Here is an 18,692-nt window from a genome sequence, read left to right on the forward strand (position 1 = left end):
ATTTCACAACTAGGCTCTAAAAAGGGTTGTGACAATGTCTCCAACACCAAACTCTGGGTGGTCCGTGACCAAGCGCAGAGTGGAAATCGGTGGCACAGACCCTCCTCTGCAAATTTCCCCGGCACAGGTACATGCTGCGAGGAGATGGATTTGGAAGAAAACAACCTTTTATGAAATCCGCAGGGTCCAGTAGCGATTCTTTCATTTTCTGCATTAGTCACAGGCAGGGGCCACTGATCTGCTCTGGCAAATTCACATTGCACTGACTCCACGGCACTGCAAAGCGCTAGCCAAGAGTGAAGTTGTGCCTAAAGACCAAAGGTACAAAGCCCTGCAAGCAGAGCAGATGGGCCTGGGAGTAAATGGGACGGTGTGACTGTTCCTCAGTTAACGTATGGCCTGCAGGAACTATGAACAAGGAGTCCTAAGAAGTAAGCTTTTGGTAGACTTGCGTTTAGAGGTGGCATTTTTTGAGATGTAGTTTCCTTGGCTTATTCATTGCCCATTCACACAGTGTCCACATAGTTACCTGAATGGGCGCTCAAAAAACCGGTGAGACTCAGAGAAAGAAACGGAGATAACAAAGCAACATGGTATTTCCAAGCTAGAGCCTATATACAGTTCCCTTTCTGCTACATCACACTTTTTGCTTCCCAATACTGCACCGGCACAAGTCTAGGAAAGAGCTTAGCCACTTAGCTCAACGGTGTGGTTCAGAAGAGGGGTCAAATGATTATTTTTCATCCAGAACCTCGGCAAGCCTGGACTGGAAGATCCTTAGACAGTATTGCCTGGCACAGCAGTGAGGTACCCTGCAAGTTCAAGGTTCAGCAGCACATTCCTCTCATCCTTGGGCCCTTCAGCGTCACTCCATTGGTGCAATTACCCCCCCGGCCATAGACAAATGCCACTTCTGTGCAGTGATTTGCTTCTTGCCGTCCCTTACAAGGTCAGCTAATTGGCCAAGAGACTCTTGGGGTAGTAATTAGCCAAGTGATTAGCCATTAATCCATAGCAAGGTAGGAGAAAAAAGAAGTGTGGGGAAAAAAAAATCAGATTGATGTTTCATCTGAGAGCCATTTTGATCCAGTAGTAGCATCACTCCCTTCTCTGGGTTAAATTGCTCTGAGGGGACCCCTGAAGGTAATTAGATCAGGTTTTCCACCAGCATCAGGAAGAAAGCGGTACGTCTCTCTTCCTGAATGTGAGGGTGGGCTCGGTAGAGAAGCCAAACTGAAGACCGTGTGCATCCTGCTTCCTGGGAGGTGCTGCAGGGGAGCGAAGGTGCTGGAGACTGTGCAGCACTCGCCCTGCCAGGGCAATCTGCCTGGTGGCCCCGAGGGCCTCCTGGTGCCTGGGCTGCAAGAGGAGGCAGAGGGGCAATCTGTTCTTTCCCTGGGGGACGGTGTCTCTTGTCCCTCTGTGCCTCAATTTCTCGCAATGGGCCAGATTCTAGCAGGCCGGAGTCGAGCTGCTGGTTTTAAGTGGTGATGCACTTTTCACAGCTGTGTAGATGCGCTCTCAGGCTGGGCCGGCTGGGCCGCCTCTCCGAGGGATCCTCCCGCTGCCTCAAGTGAAAAATCCCCTGCTTCTCTGCCCCTCTTTCATCAGAGGTGCTAAGGAGGTGTAAAAGGTCCCAGTGGGACCCAGCAAAGAGCAAGCAGAAGCTTCCAGTTGGGAGATGGAAGCTGTTTGTTGTGGCAGAGGATGGGGACCTCCAGGCTACCCCTCGGTCAGGGTGAAGTACGTCCCCATCCTCTCTCAGTTCGCAGCACGTGCTGTGGGCACAGCGTTGGCCGTGTCTCCGCCGAGGTGCTAGGGAGCTGCTGCTCGCCGGGAAATGCCCCGGTTTCCACCGGACCTGAACTGATGTGTCGCGTTAGTTGTACCCGGTTGGCTTGCTGCCTGGGAAGAGCCGTTGCGCTGCTGGGGGACTGGGTGCCGGCAAAGTGCCTCGGAGGCACAGCCAGTTGCCGTACCTCCATTTAAAGGGATCGTTGTCCAGATCCCTTTGCTGGGTTCTTGCCAGCGAAGAGACATATCGGTGTGGTGCTTTTCCCTTCCCAAACCCTGATCCTGGATGGCAACTTGAGGCAAAACTTGTGGTACGTCAAGATAAAGATGGGCGCGTGGGAAAGCTGAACAGGTGGATGAGAGGGAGGTCAATCTGAGCCCTGTGGTACATCGTTCTGCGTCTCAACACCATCTCAGCAAAGAAAACGCAGGTGAATTTGGGCCAAACCCGCAGCTCCTTCCCTGTGTGCATTCAGGGAGCCGTGCTGAAGTAGACGCATCTGTGTCACAACCCAAAATGAGCCTGTAGTTTATGTACAAAGACACCCCAGCTGTTTTCCTGCTGGGGCTTATCTCTAGGATTATTCATTGCCATTCACCCCAGTGATGTTATTTTCCCTTATTTAATTACCAGATTTTTTTTTTCCCCCCGTTGTTAAATCATTTTCATTCAGCCAGGGGGAAACAAACAAAAAAAAAACCAAAAAACCAAACCCTGAAGATTTCTTAGTAAAAAAAATCAAACAAACGGAAATGGCAGCACCAAATTGATTGCAAAGGCATAAGGGACAAAGGGAGCCATTTTCCTGATGTTGAGTCAAAAAAGAAACACAACAACTGTTGAGCAGAAATCACTGAGGGTTAGAGAGAGAGAGATTCAAGAGATTGATCTTCAAGCAATTAGAGAAGGGAATGCAATTAGAAAGGGGGCTGCTGCTCTCCTTTGCTGTTTTTCTTTCCCATACACAAAAGCACACGCGCGTGCGCGTACGCGCGTGTGCACACACACAGATTTTCGGCGTTTCGGGCACCAGTCATTCTGCTCAAAGAGCAGAGGGGAAAACCCCATTGCCCGGCTCAGCGTGGGAGCTGGGCGAACGTATCACGCCCGCACAAAGCTCAGAGGTTTCGTGCCGTGCAGACGGGGGGGTATCCCGGGCCCATTGCGTTCTGCAAGGAGCAGCAGTGGGGCCCATTGTAGCCTTTTGCCAGCGGGTTAAAGTTCACTGTAAGGTTCCCACGTTCGCGAGCCCTCCTCTCGTAGCACCGAAGTTTTCGGGTCTGTGTTTGCCCCGCTGGGCTGTGGGCAGTGGGCTCCGGTGAGGAGACGAGGCCCAGCCAGCGCCCTGCGCGCTGACGCCTGTCCTTCATTCCGCGTGGCTTCCAGCAGTGCTTCACCCTCCCCTAGCCTGCACCTTCACCCCCCCCTTTCCCTCCTCTTTGTATTTGATGCAATCTCCCGAAACCTCTTGAGAGAGACAGGGGAAGCCATGGGCCAGGGGAGGGCGCGAAGGCCTCGGGTCCAGCGGCGCCGCACCGTTGCTCCTACAACTCCCGGCCTCTCCCCGGGGGCTGCGGCGCGGGGTGGGGGGGCCGAGGGCTGGCCCTGGCCGAGGGGCTGGGGCAGAGCACAGCCAGGGCCGGGGTGCCACGGGCCGAAGGAAGGATTCAGTCCGCCAGCAAGGGAAGGAAACCAAGCCTTAGAAAGGGGGGTGAGTTTGTACTTGGGAGCAGTGCGACTGTCCAGATGCAACGTACTTGGGGGTGAATGCAACGAGCATAGGGAGTCAGATCCTCCGCTAGCATAAACTGGTATTGGTGGAGGTACTGTCACTGAGGATCTGGTTTTTCTTTTCTTTTGCCTTTCTTTTTTTAAAACGTGATTCCTTAACTCCAGTGATTTTATCTCTCTTCTTCTCCTTCCTCTTGCTGTAATTATCATTGTGGAATAAAGACTACAGACGGACAAACGACCCCAACCCCCCTTTTTTTTTGTAATCTGTGTTGTAAGTGCTTTTGTAAAAAATACAAATTAAAAATAATAATAATGTAATGGACTTTTATGATTTTTGTTTGGTCTTTTTTGTTTTCCATCCTTTGTAACAATTTGTTTGTTTGGGGTCCGGGGGGGGCATTTTCATGATAATAATTTGTGTGGGCAGGGTGTTGCATCACCCTTCCTTTTACTTGTATAAAAAACAATAGTGGCTCAGCTGTGGAAAAAATGTACTTTTTTATAAATAAAGAATTTTAAAAAAAGATACGTTCTCCTTTTTTCTGTGCCTCTGTGACTGCGTCATTCTGCAACCTGTGACTGGTAGCTGTAAGGAGAGTCACAGCAGCCGAAATGGCATCTGCTTTCCAGCTACCTGGGTCCGTTCCCATGACGTGCAGTATTTTGTAATGGGAGATGCTTGCAGATGAAGGCTGAAGGCTAAGGGTTAAGAGATCTGCAAAACAGCAAGTGGCCCGGAGAAGGTGGACTGGGAATGACTGGTTTTGCCACTGACATAGGTGGTACGGTGTGAAATTCTTGGACAGCAGCTTGAGGATAGACAAAAGGAGGTGGGAGTGTTTCCCCTTATCAATGTAAACAGTTAAATTCCCTGTCAAAGGATGCTGCTGATGCCAAAAGTTAAGCTGTGCTAAAAATGTGACTAGAAAAGCCTAGGAAAGAAAAAATCCATCCAAAGCTATTAAAAATTATGACACCGTCTCTAGCTTAGGAGGTTCTTAAGTTGCTGTTAGCTATAGCGGATGGGACAGGCTATTGGAAAAATGTCAATACACACTTGCTCTCCTCTTACATTTTCTCTAGGCATGTGTAATTAGCTGCAGTCAGGGCCAGAACACTGGGCTGGGCCAGCCTTCGATCTGACACAGTAGGATGTTCCTATAGTGCAACGCTTGGCTACCACAACGATCGTGCATCGAAACCATCTAAACGCTGTAGGGACGCTAAGGGTCCATTGCGAGGCAAGATCAGTGAAACTACATCCCTGCATCTCCGTCACTGAGCTCTGCGCTGGGAAGAACAGTTTGCCTTTCCCCTTTCCACCAGCTTCCTGACTGTGAGTATGTGCTACAAAGAAAGCCTTGTTCCCAAAGATCGAGGCAGACAACTCCGCAAGACCCAGACTTTTGCAAGGGAGGGAGAGACAGAGCAAGCAAGCGATCAGAGAAGATGGCGCATGCTCTTCCCTGCACTGATATCAACAGGCACTTTGCCATGGCTCCAGCCTGGAGAGCGGCATACTCCCTAGCAGGGGATTTTTTGCACCCAGCGTCAGCACGCGGATGATCTGCTGGAGATCTGAACCAAAACTCAGCACTCCAGAGAGAGAGAGGGAGAGGGATCCAGACCCAGATCTGAACTTGAACTGGTCTCCGTTGGACGGAGAGGGAAGCGTTCAGGATTTGGCTGGAAAGGAGTGGTTTGGTGCAGACCGTTCATTCCCCGGTCAGCAGCAAAGCAGGCGTGGAGCATGCGCCAGAGCAGCAGGAGGCTCTTTGACACCCGGCTCGATGATCGGTGCATTGTGTGCTGCTTGGCAGACAGGCTCCCTCCAAACCCCACACCGCTAACAGAGCCAGTCCTGAATCATTCTGCTGAAAAAGGAATGTGCCGGGTACCCCACTTTGGAAGGGGTTAAAAATCGCCTTGGGGAGGCTTTCCTCAGATGCAAAGGGGGGAAAAGCCAGGAACACTCTTGTTATCAGGCTTCAACGTGGCCAAGGGAGTTGTGACCGCTATCCAGGCTGTATCTGTATGTCCGCATTTTTCACTCCTCTCATTTTCCCCTTTCTGCCAGCTCCTCTTAGTAATGACAGATGTTGGAAGTGTAGCTTTGCTTCAGCTGCAGCCGCTCGGACCAGGAGCGACCGTGACAGCGATGCAGAGGGGCAGCATCCTACAGAGCTGGATCCCCAGCAGCTGGCTCAGCCGCATCAGCCAAATTTGGGGGTCGGGAGAAGGGGGAGAAAGAAAAGGAGCTCTGGGGAGCTGGGATGGGGGTCTAGGATGGAAAGAAGGGTAGGAGGGGCTATCTTTGCCCATGGTCCTGCTGGGCTGAGCCCCTGGGAAATGCTGCGCTGATTTCCCAGGCCATGTCTTACAGTTAAGCGATGATGGATAAAACCCATTGCATGGGGCCTCTTCTCAGCAGCTCAGGTTGCAGAGCGCTGAACACAGCAGGAACTGACTCCCATGCAGTGCCCCTAAGTATTGTGTTTCTCTGGAACAAAACAGAAACACGTTGGGAGCGGGAACGCCAGCAATGCATGTGGCCCATGGAAAAATGGCAGCGTGGCTTGGATCTCTTCTCAAAGCCACATCTCTGCAGGCGAGCACTGCTGGCCCCAAAAGCAGCTTCAGAGCCCTGGCGATCAGCAGAGGTGCCAGCAGAGAGCCAGGGGAGGAGCTGGATCAGGGCAGGAGGAGATGAACAAGAGGCTCATGTTTGCTCTTAGGCTGTATGCCCACTGGTGAGCACGGTCCGGCAGCAGCGAGCCAGTCTAGACCAGCGCAAACACCATGAGATTTACCTCCCTGGAACTGGGACATATACGCAGAGTTCAGGGCTGAAATGTCCACGGTGAAGATACAGAGCCAGGTTCCCGGTTGGTGCAAGCACAACCGACTTTTCTGACTGCAATGGAGTTGCGCTTATTTCCACCCGCACGCGCGCACATGGCCTAAGCAGGATTTGCCGTGAGTGCGAGTGAGATACAGTCCAGCGTAATCAGTGAATTATCAGGCCACCTGCCCGATATCCTTGGGCACAGGCACCTGGGAAGGAGATGTCCCTCCCATGCTGGCATTACTGCCTGGCACAGCACTCGAAACCAGATGGATCTCCCGGGGATCCACATTGATGGCAGACTCAGAACTGGAAGCGCAAGAGCCAAAGGGCTCCAACAGACAGAGAAAAAGGTAGCGTAACTGGGAGCTGTTACACCAGGCTGGCTGTGAAGGGGTGGGAGCTCAAGGGCCACTGGAGACAGAGCATCGGTCCAGAAATATGTGACTCTCAATGCAAAACTGATTGTGAGGTAAGAGGCAGTCCGTGCTCGAGTTCAAGTTGGAGCCCTCGAGGTCACACATACCATTAAGTCTCCTAGAGCTGGTGCTGGAAAAATTGAACTTAGAGAAACGTGCCGGTTTAGAACAGTGCTGGGTGAATTACCTGTAGTAACAAATATATTTGATTAGGTTTTTTTCATGGCTTCAGATTATTTGCAATCTTGAGTTTGATTTGTATGAACATATTTGTTAGAGGAAATTGCTTTATGCAAATGTATTCCAGCTGGGGGACCTGTGACACCGAGAAGTGCTGTTGAGCCTCAAATGCCCTCAGTGGTGCCGGGCAGAAGGCGAGGGGGGGCTGGTTCACTCCTCCTCCAAAGAAGGCATTTCACAGCCTTCCCGGACATGTTTAGATGCTGGCGCTCTCTGTAGTATTTGTAGAACAAGGAACAGCCCGTAAAAAAAAAAACCCGGATGTGTGTTGGACTCCTAAAATTTTACATACTCGCTAGCAGAAATCAGAAAGTCAGGCATGGCGAAGCCAGGGCACAGCACGATAAACGTGTACACGTTTAAAACGTAGGTTAAAAATGTTGCATCACCCCCCATGGGGCTGAATTATTGAAAGGCAGTAATTTATGGATACCAGCCCTTGGAGTTGCTCCCGTAGCCTCAGCAGTGGAGGTAAATGTTGTGGCCTCATCTGACGAAGCCCAGCACACGGTGGGTTCGGGACTCTTCCTCCTCTGTAGATCTCACAACTGCTGAACCAAACCCAGATCCTTGTAGGGAACAGGCAGAGGTTTTTTGTTGGAGCTGTGTGGAATTTGGGGAAGAAAATGGTTTGCTTGCAAAGAGGCACTGACTGCTCTTTCTGCCTCTTTGCAGAAAACACTGTCCTGTAGTTTGCCAGTGAACTCAGGAGGAGCAGTTCAGCGCTCGCTAAATCCCAGGAGATGAATATTGATCAAATCTTAAGAGATCAAAGGGAGCACCCTTTGAGGAGCTGTGAGAGGAGGGGGTTTCCCTTTTTTGTTAGTGCCTTTTTCTAGCCTTGCACCAGAGCCCCGGTATATCTGGGGCTTTGCGAAGCGAACGCCGTTCTCTGCCTGTGAAGCGCTGCCAGCCCCGTGGAGAGAGGGTACCTGAACGTTTCCATTTCTCCCTTATCTCTCTGTTCCTCTCAAACTCCTGCCAGCCTGTTTATCTCACAGTTTTGAAAAGAAAATTGCCAACTTCACGCCTGTCAGGTTTAACTGATTGCCTGTCGCTTGGAGGGAGGGAGTCCGGCCGGCCGGCCCTGCCTGCACAGGCTCTGCTCACCGGGGGGAAATGTCTCCATCCCTTGAGGAACAAATCGCTTCATTTCCCATCTCCCGGCCTCATCTCATTGTCCTGATGTAGCTCCCAGCCCTTTCAATTACGGCTTTGCAATAATAATGAGCAGTAGCTTCCTGCTGGCACACAGTTTTGTCCACCCAAGGAGCTGATCCCATCACGAAATGCTCATCCCCCGAGGTCCATCATTTCCCCGCTGTGCAAAAGAGTGCCCTTCCCCAGGGGGGTGACACAGAGGAGTGAAATGACTTCAGCAAAGGCGTGCAGGGAACCAGGGAGAAGGCTCAGGGGTGAACCTGGGAGATCTAAATCCTCATTTTGCTTATCCGAGCGCACTGCTGCCTGGGGGTTATACACAAACACGGGCTCACTGTCGCCATCCCCAGCAGGCGCCTTTCCACGGGTCTGGCGCGTATCCCTTCCTCTGCCCACCCTGAACCTGCACAATCTGGAAGAGACTGAATTCTGGCTGTGCCCTTCCTAGTAGCTTAGCCAAGGAAGAGGTAGGAGTAGGAGCAACAAGTAGGAGGGCCACCCAGTCCAGCTGCTGCCAGCTGTGCGAGGCCCACAGCTGTTGATACAAATGCTGCAGCTGTCTGGGATTATGAATGGACACCAAAGTGGGAATGCCGAGTCTAAACGGCTCGAGTAAACACTGCAGAGCAGTCCAGAAATAATGGCATGGGGGCTTTATAATAGGGAGGAATCGTAATTAAATAGAAATTAGTTACTTAAATGGTCACTTCCTGGGGTTTCGTTGATGTCCGATTAACGTAACTTTTAATTTGCATAAGCAATAAATGTTTAATTATGTTATTAATATATTTGAGTTGAAGAGCTTATGGGGTTTTATAATTGGCATTTAACTAGATAGTTCCAGCATATTAACTAATGTTTTATAGCTCCGTGCGAGGTTTCCCAATTATAACTGACCTAAAAATTTGCTTGGAGGACCTGCCTTGAAAGCGTTACCTGAACAGAATAGGGGAACTGAAGAGGAGGATGTGCGGAGCCCATCCCCACGCGGAGAAATGTGAGCAGCCAGCTCTGCACCCTCCGCAGAGGCTTTGAGACCCCTCTCCCCTCCCTAGGACGCTCTGTCCTCAAGGCCCACAACCTTCCCTGTGTCGGCATTCAGCTGACTGCTGAGCCAAAAAGGCTGACACACAGCGGGGGATTAGGATGGGGGGAAAGAGACTTAGAGATGGGGAAGGCTTGTCCGTGGGTTACAGCATGACCTTGCGACTGGTCAGCTCTGGCAGCCTCTGGCACTGTGTGTTCAACTCCCAGCCCTCGCTCGTTCCCCTGTTCCTCTGCTGCAGGGGGGCACCAGTTTCTGTCTCGCCAGGGAGGTGTTAAGGAACACCCTTTAAGGTCCAGTTTCAACAGACCTACTGACAAGCTATACTTGGGCATCTTCTGCATTCTTCCCTTCTGGGTCCTCTTCCTTTTACAAATGCGGGCGCTTCAGCAGGGATACAGAATATTGCAATGGCTGAATTACAGTGTCCTGAGTCTGTTAAAGGCTTCTTTACAAATCCACCAACCTCTGTCTCATCCAGAGACTGCTAAGGCACTGAGGTCACCACTGTTTCCACACGCCCTATGAAAGCATCGAGTAGCATCAGGCCCACCACCTCTCCGTGCGGACTCTGCGGAAACGCGCCCACTGACAGTGGTTCCCTCTTGACGACTCCTTCTGAGACGTGTCAGTTAGCCATTCTTGATCTATTTTCTAGTCCATCTCTACACTTACTTTGACGAGATGACTGGTTTAGTAGGCAAAAAAATGACATTGTGTTTGACTGACGAGACCCATTTCCCATGAACCATGTAGACTGGCATCGATTATATTCCTGCCTTTTAATTCTTTATTAACTGGAATCTGTGTTAGCTGCTTCTTTGGTGCCAGAAAATCACCAAGTATTCAAGTCATCCTCTGTGTCCTCTTCCAGTATGCTAGAATTTAACCTTCTAGAATTTAACCATTTCAAAAAACAGTAAAAACTAACAGCAGTGAGCTAAGGATCTCCTCAGCTACGTCTTTCAACCTATTTGCTTATAGTAAGTGGAGTATCCAAGGAGATGGTGTCCAGCAAGCTCCTCAGTCTTGTCATCCTCGAACACGCAGGAATTGTTTTGTCATCTCAGAAGCCACAAACAAATGTCTGCTGGTCTCCAGAGACAGATCATGAATAGTTATTCAAATCTTCTGCCTTTTCTGAATCATTGCCACCCTCTTGACCATATCCATCTGGTGAAGTGCCTATAGAGCCTTGCAGAGATTTTGTTTATTCCTGCTGTATTCCCCAGAGTAACCTTAGCTTTTGTATCAATCGCCTGCCCTTCACAGCTTCTCTTTCACAGCGACTGATCTCTCTCTTTCCAGCTTTTCCGTTTGATCTAAACTGGAGATGGGGGAAGCTCCCCATCTGCAAGCTAACAAATACCTGGCTGAACAAGGTTACGTGGCTAAATACTGGTGGTTACATGCTAAGGCAGAGGCTGTCCCGCAGAGCTTACACGACATTCGAGAGGTTAGGAGGGAAGGTACATTAAGAGTCTTTCGTTGCCATTAACAGGAGGCAGAAAGCAGGAAAAGGGTCAGGAACATAAAGTCTGAGTTGCCTTCTGCGTCACTGTCCCCCTCCTGGAGCAGGATGGAACGGGGGCAGCCGGGGAGGTGCTGCAGGTGCTCTCGCTAAGGCAGCGCAGGCACAGGGGCCGGCCTGCCTTGGGAGAGGTGGATCTCACCCTCGGCGCTGTCAGGCAGGAGGATGCGTGTGACGAGCAGGAGAGGAGGCAGCAGCGCCAGAGCGCGGGTCAGAGCCACACGAGCATCCGACAGCTTAATTCTCGCACATCACTCCAGAATGGCTGGCAGCCGCCTCCCTGCTCCAGGAGGCCGAAGAGTCGTTCTTTTGTCTGGACTGCAGCAGGTCTCAAGGGTGTCTGGGGAGCTCTAGGAGAGGAGGGGAGGGAAGGGGGTGCGTGAAGGGGCACAGCAGCCTCGAGCGCTCCTTGCTGCTGCAGCTGCCTGCCAGGCACGCGAGGGCCCGAAGGGGTCAGCGTGCAGGTTACCGGGGGAGAACTGTAGCCTTGCTCACCTTCCCGCTTGCACAACCGGGCATGCACTTTTGGCCAGATGGCAGAGAAGCAGAGGAGCTCCTCCTCGCCCTGCCGCACGTACCCTGTGTCCGCACCTAAGTAAGTCCCAGCATTCTCTCTGCATAGATGCAAACAGGGAGCCGATCCCAGCCTTCGGGGACATCCAAGTTACAGCTGCCCTGTGCTGTAAGCACTCCGGATGCAACAGGACACAAATACGTCCCAGGGCGCATGGCCAAGCAGAGTGAGACATTCCCAGGAGTGCTGCTGAAGATTGTTGAGCAAATTAACTCTATTAACACAAATGATAGGAGTCTGAGCTGCAATCCCTGTACCTTCTATCTGACAGAATTCATCTGGTGTCTGCTTGTAATAGCATGACCTGAATGGACTCGTCAAGGGAGCAAGGCTGTATCTCCGGCTAAACGTGGATTTGGGACCACGCTGTGCTCTGGGCAGCTAGAGCAGGCTGCTAAGATCAAGAGACACACTCTGGTGTAATGGGGCTCAGGATCTGGCCCCTTCATCCCTCCAAGAGAGGCAATTTCAAGTGTCATCACCTCCTCGAAACTGTACAGCAGAAAAAATAAATTACCAAAGGGATTTGATTGTTCATTACTCTGCTGAGCTGCAAGGAAATGAAGCAGAACTAAAATTAAGGGCTGGGAGGCAGAGGAAATGTCAGATAACATTTCCTATCTTCTTCAGAGCCCATTTCCCCCAAAACAGGCTGGGGCACTCTCCATACAGCTGAACGGAGCTGTGAAGCCCCTGGTTCTAGGAAAGCAGGGGTGTCCGTGGAGTTGGCCAAGCGGGGTGCAGAGAGGGCAGGGTGAGGTTTCTGCTGGATTTGGGTAGATGGGTTAGGGGCAACAAGGTCACGTCTGGCCCCTCTTTGCTGGAGCCACTGAGGAGAGACAGGGACATCCCAGGATCTGGACTTAACACAGATGTTTCTTGGCCGTGTGCGAAAACGCGGGGACGTAGCGTGCGTGTGCACAGGCAGAGGGGCTCAGTTTCCCTGGGTGGACGCTGCTGCGTATAACCGCTTGCTGTGGCACGCCCTGAACAAACGGCTCGCTCCCTTGCACGGTAATGACTTTGCTAAGCTCTGTCCCTTCACACGGGAAAACGTTTCCTTCCTAAGCTGTCAGACCGTGTTTCCAGGTGCTGTTTAACAACTGCTACACTTTGCTCCACAGCCCAGAAAGAGGTATCTGCAGGGGAGCTCCCGCTACAACAGTGACTCTGCAGAACTCAGTCCCCATCTCTGCTGGATCCCACGGGCTTAGCAGACCGTTCCTATTGCCGTTATCCAAACCCCATCCTTGTTAGTGGCCAGTGGGAAGCATTGCAAGGGAAGGTCACTAGGGGTTAAAGCCGCATTCCAGACATGCTTTTGCTGCCAGCAGCTACTTAACCAGATGCTGCTTAACCGAGGATGACTCTGCTGCTTCCCATGCAGGAGAGGAAAGGGAGAAAGCTGGTCATTACCGGAGAGAGCCGAGATGCCTCCACCCTTGGCGAATGGCAAAGCAATTGCTTTTGCTGGAATGTGTGTAAAATCTCCACTAATACCAAGCACATCCATGTGTCCACTTGCAGTTGGGCATGCTCTTCAAAGCAGGCGCCCCAGGGAGGGCTGGATCTGCACGCCACGCTGCCAAGTTCTCCCCAAACCTCATCAGAGACAGGCGAGTGGTTTGTAAAGCCTTCAAGTGCCAGTTGGGCTAGTAAAAATTACAGAGAAAAGCAAAGTGGGCAGGGGTCTTAAAGAGCTGTTGTGATTAGTACCTAGACAGTGGGATACTCATGCTCCGAACGCACTCAGTGCCCAGGGCATACTCAGTTGTCTGATCTTCTACAGAGAGGAATCAGAGGTGGGGGGGGGGATATATCAGGTCACTCGTAGAGGGGCTTGGCAGTCGTGAGGGATTCCCACTTGTGGGAGGGAGAGGAAGGACAATGAAGAGAGCGGTTGGGAGCATTTGCTTGTTTAGCTACCCTTGGCGACACTGGTTTTGGCCCCGCTCAAAACGTGCGATGTAACCGAGACCCTCCCAGGTCCCGCTTGCTCGGAGCAGAGGCAGGGAGGTGCGGCAGCCCAGGGTGGGAGGAGAGCTCCCCACCTCCCGGGGCCCTGCGGAGCCCGCCCGTGCAGCGGGGGATTTCCAGGGGAACGAGGCTGAAGGCCAGTGCGGCGGCAGCGTCAGGCTTGCAGCCATGGCTTGGCACTCGTGCGTGTGGCGGCTAATTGTGTAAATGAGAGTTACATCAACGAACACCCTGGCGGGAGCGGCTGTGACAGCTTTTAAAATTCCTTCTGACTTATATCAGGGCATAGAGGCAGAAGAGCATCTCTGACTTCATTTCGTTGTTTAACCTTTGGCTGGCTGGCTGGATCTGCAGCTCCTGAAGTGACACAAAACCAGAAGCACCTTCTCCTGCTGGCAAGATTGGTCCTGAGCTCTTTCTGTAGCTGGAGGAGTCTCTGGGAGGCAGGGACGGGGAGGGCTGCTGGATCAGCTCTGCTCTTACTATGCTTTTGTCACCAAGTGAAGCCCAGACGCTCCTCCCGCTCCGAAAACTCTGCCAGCCACCTTTGCTAACCAAATCGCTCCTCTTCCCCACGCTGAGGTCTAGCTCCCCCCTCTTTCTCCCACCACGTGTCACCAGATGAGCAGCACTTGGTAACAGAGCTAGTTCTGGATACTGCGGGGGTTAGGCGGTGCTGCAAATCGCAAATTGACCATCAAACATTGGTTTGTGCTTGCACAGGGACAGATTCTCCTCACTGTGAGGTGTTTTCACAAGTGTTTTTTGCAGCCTGGTCGCCTCTACCCGCAGTTAGGCGAGGATCTGAGCTAGAGCAAGGTCTGAGCAGGGCTTAGGCGGGAGGAGACCGAGACGTTGTGTTCCCCTTCTCCTCCCCACTTCAGACCGGGAAAATAGGAAGGGGCATGAAGATTTTGGACCCAGCTCTGACGGATGAAGGAAATGCTGCTGCTGAGGGGGGAGGACGGCACTTCAACCTCACACACGAATGGTCCAGTGCCGCTGGTTCAGCTTTCCAAGCAGCGTCTTTCCTTTCTTAATCCCTTTTATCCTCTGGATGCTGAGCTGTCCCTGCAAGGGATTCACTGCATATACACAGTGAAGAGAAGTGCCGCCAGAGAAATCTACCCCACCTCTCCTCCCTCAGGCTTACGATCCCTTTAAAATCTCCGGTGGCTTGCATGCCCTGCTGTTTATCCTACCCTTTTGCCGTCAGCCCCACAAGCTCCAGTCTCTGGCTCTCCCGGGAAGAGCATTTCATTAACCCTTTGCAAACACGAGGCATGGTGAGGCTCTGAACCAGCTTGTGCCTGGGGGTGTGGACGCTATGGGAGCATGTCTCAAATCAGCCAATGACTCTTGTCTTTAAAAACCGAACTTGAGATGTATTTGTTCTGCCAAGCTTTTCAACTCAGTTTAATTTAGCTCTGTGAACTTGCCGTGTCTCAGGCTCCCTGGAATGTGTCAGGTGGAGTGTATTATAAATATGCATCATCTGATCTCATTGTCCTGCTCAAAGGTTCAGCAGGCAGAAAGAGTCCAGCAAATGCTAACTGCTTGCACTGGGTCAGGGTGACAATCCAGGTCACAGACAAGCTTACTTTGAGCTGGCACCGTACCGGGACAGGCTGCTTTAGACACGCAGGCTGTGTATGCCTACGAACAGGGATGCAGTCGAGCACCAAGGTGACGTTAACTCTAGCAAGGCTGGCAGCATAAAGAAAGGAGAAGAATCACGGCTCCTTCCCGCTGATTCACAGTGTGTCTGTGAGCAAGGCAGCGCATCGCTGAGCGCCTTGGCTAGCCGGCCATGAAATAGATGGGGATGTGGTTTGTGTGGGGAGGTGAGAAATGGAAAGGGAACCCTACCTTGCAGTTGGGTACAGATGCGGGCGGATCTTTGAGCAAATGGCTTATCAGAGGCGTTGTATGTTGCTATGCCGGTTTTCTGCAAAGCACTGAGGGATCAGGTTGAGGTTAGGAGGAGGCAAAGACAGGAGAAGAGCATGCAGCTCTGTTTGAGCAAACTAGCTTCACTCGGAGCTGCAGTAAATCGGGCCCAGAGCCCGCCTCAGCTTCCAGATTGGCCTGGGGGACGCAGGCTAGTGCATCAGCAGCTATGGCTCTCCCTGGGGCAGCTGAATACATGGCAGACAGGACAGAAAGACAACAGTACCAGTGTGTGACCCAGCCCTCTCATCCACATGAAGCCTGCCTGCCTGCCAGCACCTCCGTCCCACCCCACAGCTGTCTGTGCAACTCTTGCAGGACCCCATTCCACAGATCTGCTCCTCCCCACTGGCTCGGGCTGGGTGTCATTGTGCACATACTGCAGCAAGTGCAGAATTATCTGGCCGGTCCCAGTTTTTCATAAAAACTCAATCCCAGACAGGCACAGACCCTTGGTGGGGCTGCAACATCTCCCGCTCTCACGTCTTGATCCCAAGAACAGCCAGACTGCTTCATGATGCAAATGTCCCAGCCACAGAAGTAGCTTTAAGAGAAAAGACCTTACTTCCAAAAGCGTGGCAGATGCTGTCTCCTCTTTCCTTTCCTTTTGCAAAGTCCTCCACATCACTCCCCCCATACCAAGGGAAAGCGAGTCGTTCCCTCTGCTCTGGCATACCCTTCTTGGGAAGCTTCCCAGTTTATCTGTCTTTGCCTCACTTCAGGTTCCCTTTGGGAACATCTCCCTTGCTCTCCTGCAAGCTGGTTCTCCAAAGCCTTCATTGTTCCTCTGTTATTACTTACTATCGCACTCTGCAGCTGCGCTGTTTCACCCCGTGGGCACAGCACGTGTGGACAGCTCTGTCCTTTGTCTCTGTCCTTTGCAATGCTACCATGGCTCTTCGCACGGACGAGGCAGTAAATCTGAGCCACGGCTCTGTCCAGACAGACAGAGTCATCAGCCCTGCGGCTGTTTGGATAGGGGGTTTTTCACAGCCGGTGCTGTGAAACTATGTGTCGGTTGTGCGCTGTGATTGTGCCCGATGCATCTCTCCAGGACGGGCGTTCTTGTCTAGTGAACGTTCTCCACTTATTTGGGAGATGTGAACAACTGACAGCACTGGCCTGCTGGATGTGACTTCACTGAACAGTGGGACTGGTGAATTACAGTATCAGCCCCTCACAAAATGTTTTACGTGATCTACTTGGTGGAAAGATCTTCATCTGTTACTGGTTACTTTTGGAAACCCAGAGATACACACCATCAGGTGACTTGGAAGGATGCTTTACCGAGAGATAACCACTTTTCTTCCTTCCATCTCCAGAAGAGCTGTGGGAGAGCAAGGTAACGAACAAAACTGCTCTGAAACAGACTGGGGGTGGGGTGTCCTTCTCTTCTCCTTAATTGTAATACTGTGAATTAATTCCGTTTCCAGCAGGAACAAGGAGTTCCCAGGAGCCCTTAGACATCCAGAGAAGGCTGAGTTGTTCGTTCAGCCCCTTTGGGTTCTCTGGTACCCGCCTCACTGCCAACTGCTTCACACAAACTTTTTTGGAGAGTTTTAAATTATTCGAGCATGACACAGAGCGAGGGGTTTTGCATTCTTAATTGGCAAAGCCTTTTCCCACTCCAGTCCGGAGGCCCCTGAGCTGTCCTGCCAATTTATTCTGATCCTGGTTCACGAGCCTTGCAAACATCTTCCCAGGGCTGCCCAAAAGCCCTGTCAATGCAACTGAATCCTCGTCTGCCAGCTCTTACCGTCTTCTCCTGAGGCTTTCGCCATGCCCTCCTGTTTGACCTACAACAGCCCTTCTTGCAGCCACCCTGCCCTCCCGAAAAGCCCCGTTGGTGCCTCTGACTTTACCTGTTAAAGAGGCAATGCACACGGAGGAGGGAAGGAAGTAAACTGGGTTGCAGGTGGGCCCTCCAAACAGTACTAGCCACAGCTCTTCCCCAGGAAGGGGGGATTGAGGAAATAAACAGCTGCAGATGAAAGAAGGTTTTAAAAAGGAAGGGGAAAAAAAAAAAAGGGAAAAGAAAGAGGGAAGAGCCAGCAGAAAGGAAGGTGTCTCTACCTTTTCCCATTTTCTTCTCCTCCTCTCCTCTGCGCTTTCTCGCTCTCTCAGGACCTTCGTCTCTCATTTATCTTCCTTGCCTCCCGTGTTTCCTCTTGTTGTCAGCAATTACCCCTGTTGCCTTTCACAGCTCCCTAGCTGGACTCCTGCAAAGACATGACCAACGCTTTTGCAGGATGGCTCAGCCCACCCTCAAGAAAGAGACCTGCACACGTAGAGGCAGGGCTTGCTGTCACAGGATTTTGTCATTGTTTGGTACGTGACACTCTGGGGAAGCACTGCATTGCCACGCAGCTCTGTCGTAGGCAGCTGAGATGGGTACCAACACCAGGATGGGTGTTCGTACTGCGGTCTTGAGAGCTTGGCAAGAAGGAAGTACTCTGATAGACACCATAAACATCTGCATTTCTCTTCGTGCTCCTCTGTTCTCTCCCTCTCGTCACCTCCTTAACGTCTTTACCCAGTGCCCTATATTTACCCCTCTCTCTTCTGCAAACTGATGGCTGCATTTCCCCCTCTTTAAATTTTCCTGGCCCCTTTCTGCTATTACACAGCCTTGTCCGAGTTCCTGGAGATTCACTTTAGCTCGCTCTATTTATTTATTTCCCTCTCCCTCTTTCTCCTTCCGCCCCCTTCCCCCACACACATATACACACCTACAGATTTACAGCGGTAGCAGGAGGCTGATGTTCTCTGCTCGCTACCTGCCATCCAGAGAGCCATCAGGGGCCAATTCATCACCGAAATGCCCCAGCCAAAGTGACTGGAAGATTCTTTACAGCCGCCGTCCCCGCCACAATCTCGAATGCTGTCCGGGGATTTGGATGGCAACGTGTCAGCCGTCTGCCTGAGCATGGCTGTAAGTGAGCTGTCTCAGGGCAGAAATATTATTTGCAAGATAATGTGGCTTATGGAGAAGGGAAGAGAAAGAAAAGTGACTGCCACTGCCGAGGACGGTGGGGAGCGGAGCCTCGCGTTCTGATGGCTACGGCGTCCTGCCACTCGACACGTAGCTCTGAGCTCTTAATTAAGGGACAGGGGAAGGTGGGGTGCGGGGTGCTGAACAACGGAGGCTCTGGGGTGTCCTTGCGAGGCAAGAGAAAAGCAGGTTTGAATGGAAGTCCTCAGGAGAGGGATGGGGGATCAGTGTCAAGAGAATTTCCAGGGCAAATTCTTCATGGGTAGCAACGTCTCAGCATGGTGCTGGGAGCTCAAGTGTTTTGTACTGACACAGTAAACACACCGGTTCTCTGCTGTGCAATTTGTTGGTATTGACCAGAGAGGGGGTTTCCCTGGGAAATGTTTATACACCTCAGTTCACTCCTGGATGACAGCAGCAAATCTGAAA

General features: G+C 51.7%; 1 protein-coding gene across 3 annotated transcripts in view; it reads left to right on the top strand.

Moving 5' to 3' along the window:
* The window catches only part of NECTIN1 (nectin cell adhesion molecule 1), a 108,810-nt gene that overhangs the window by 68,549 nt on the left and 21,569 nt on the right, over positions 1–18,692 (top strand). The gene's annotated exons all lie outside the window — the stretch shown is intronic.

Source organism: Grus americana, chromosome 24, assembly GCF_028858705.1.
Source record: "Grus americana isolate bGruAme1 chromosome 24, bGruAme1.mat, whole genome shotgun sequence".
NCBI lineage: Eukaryota > Metazoa > Chordata > Aves > Gruiformes > Gruidae > Grus > Grus americana.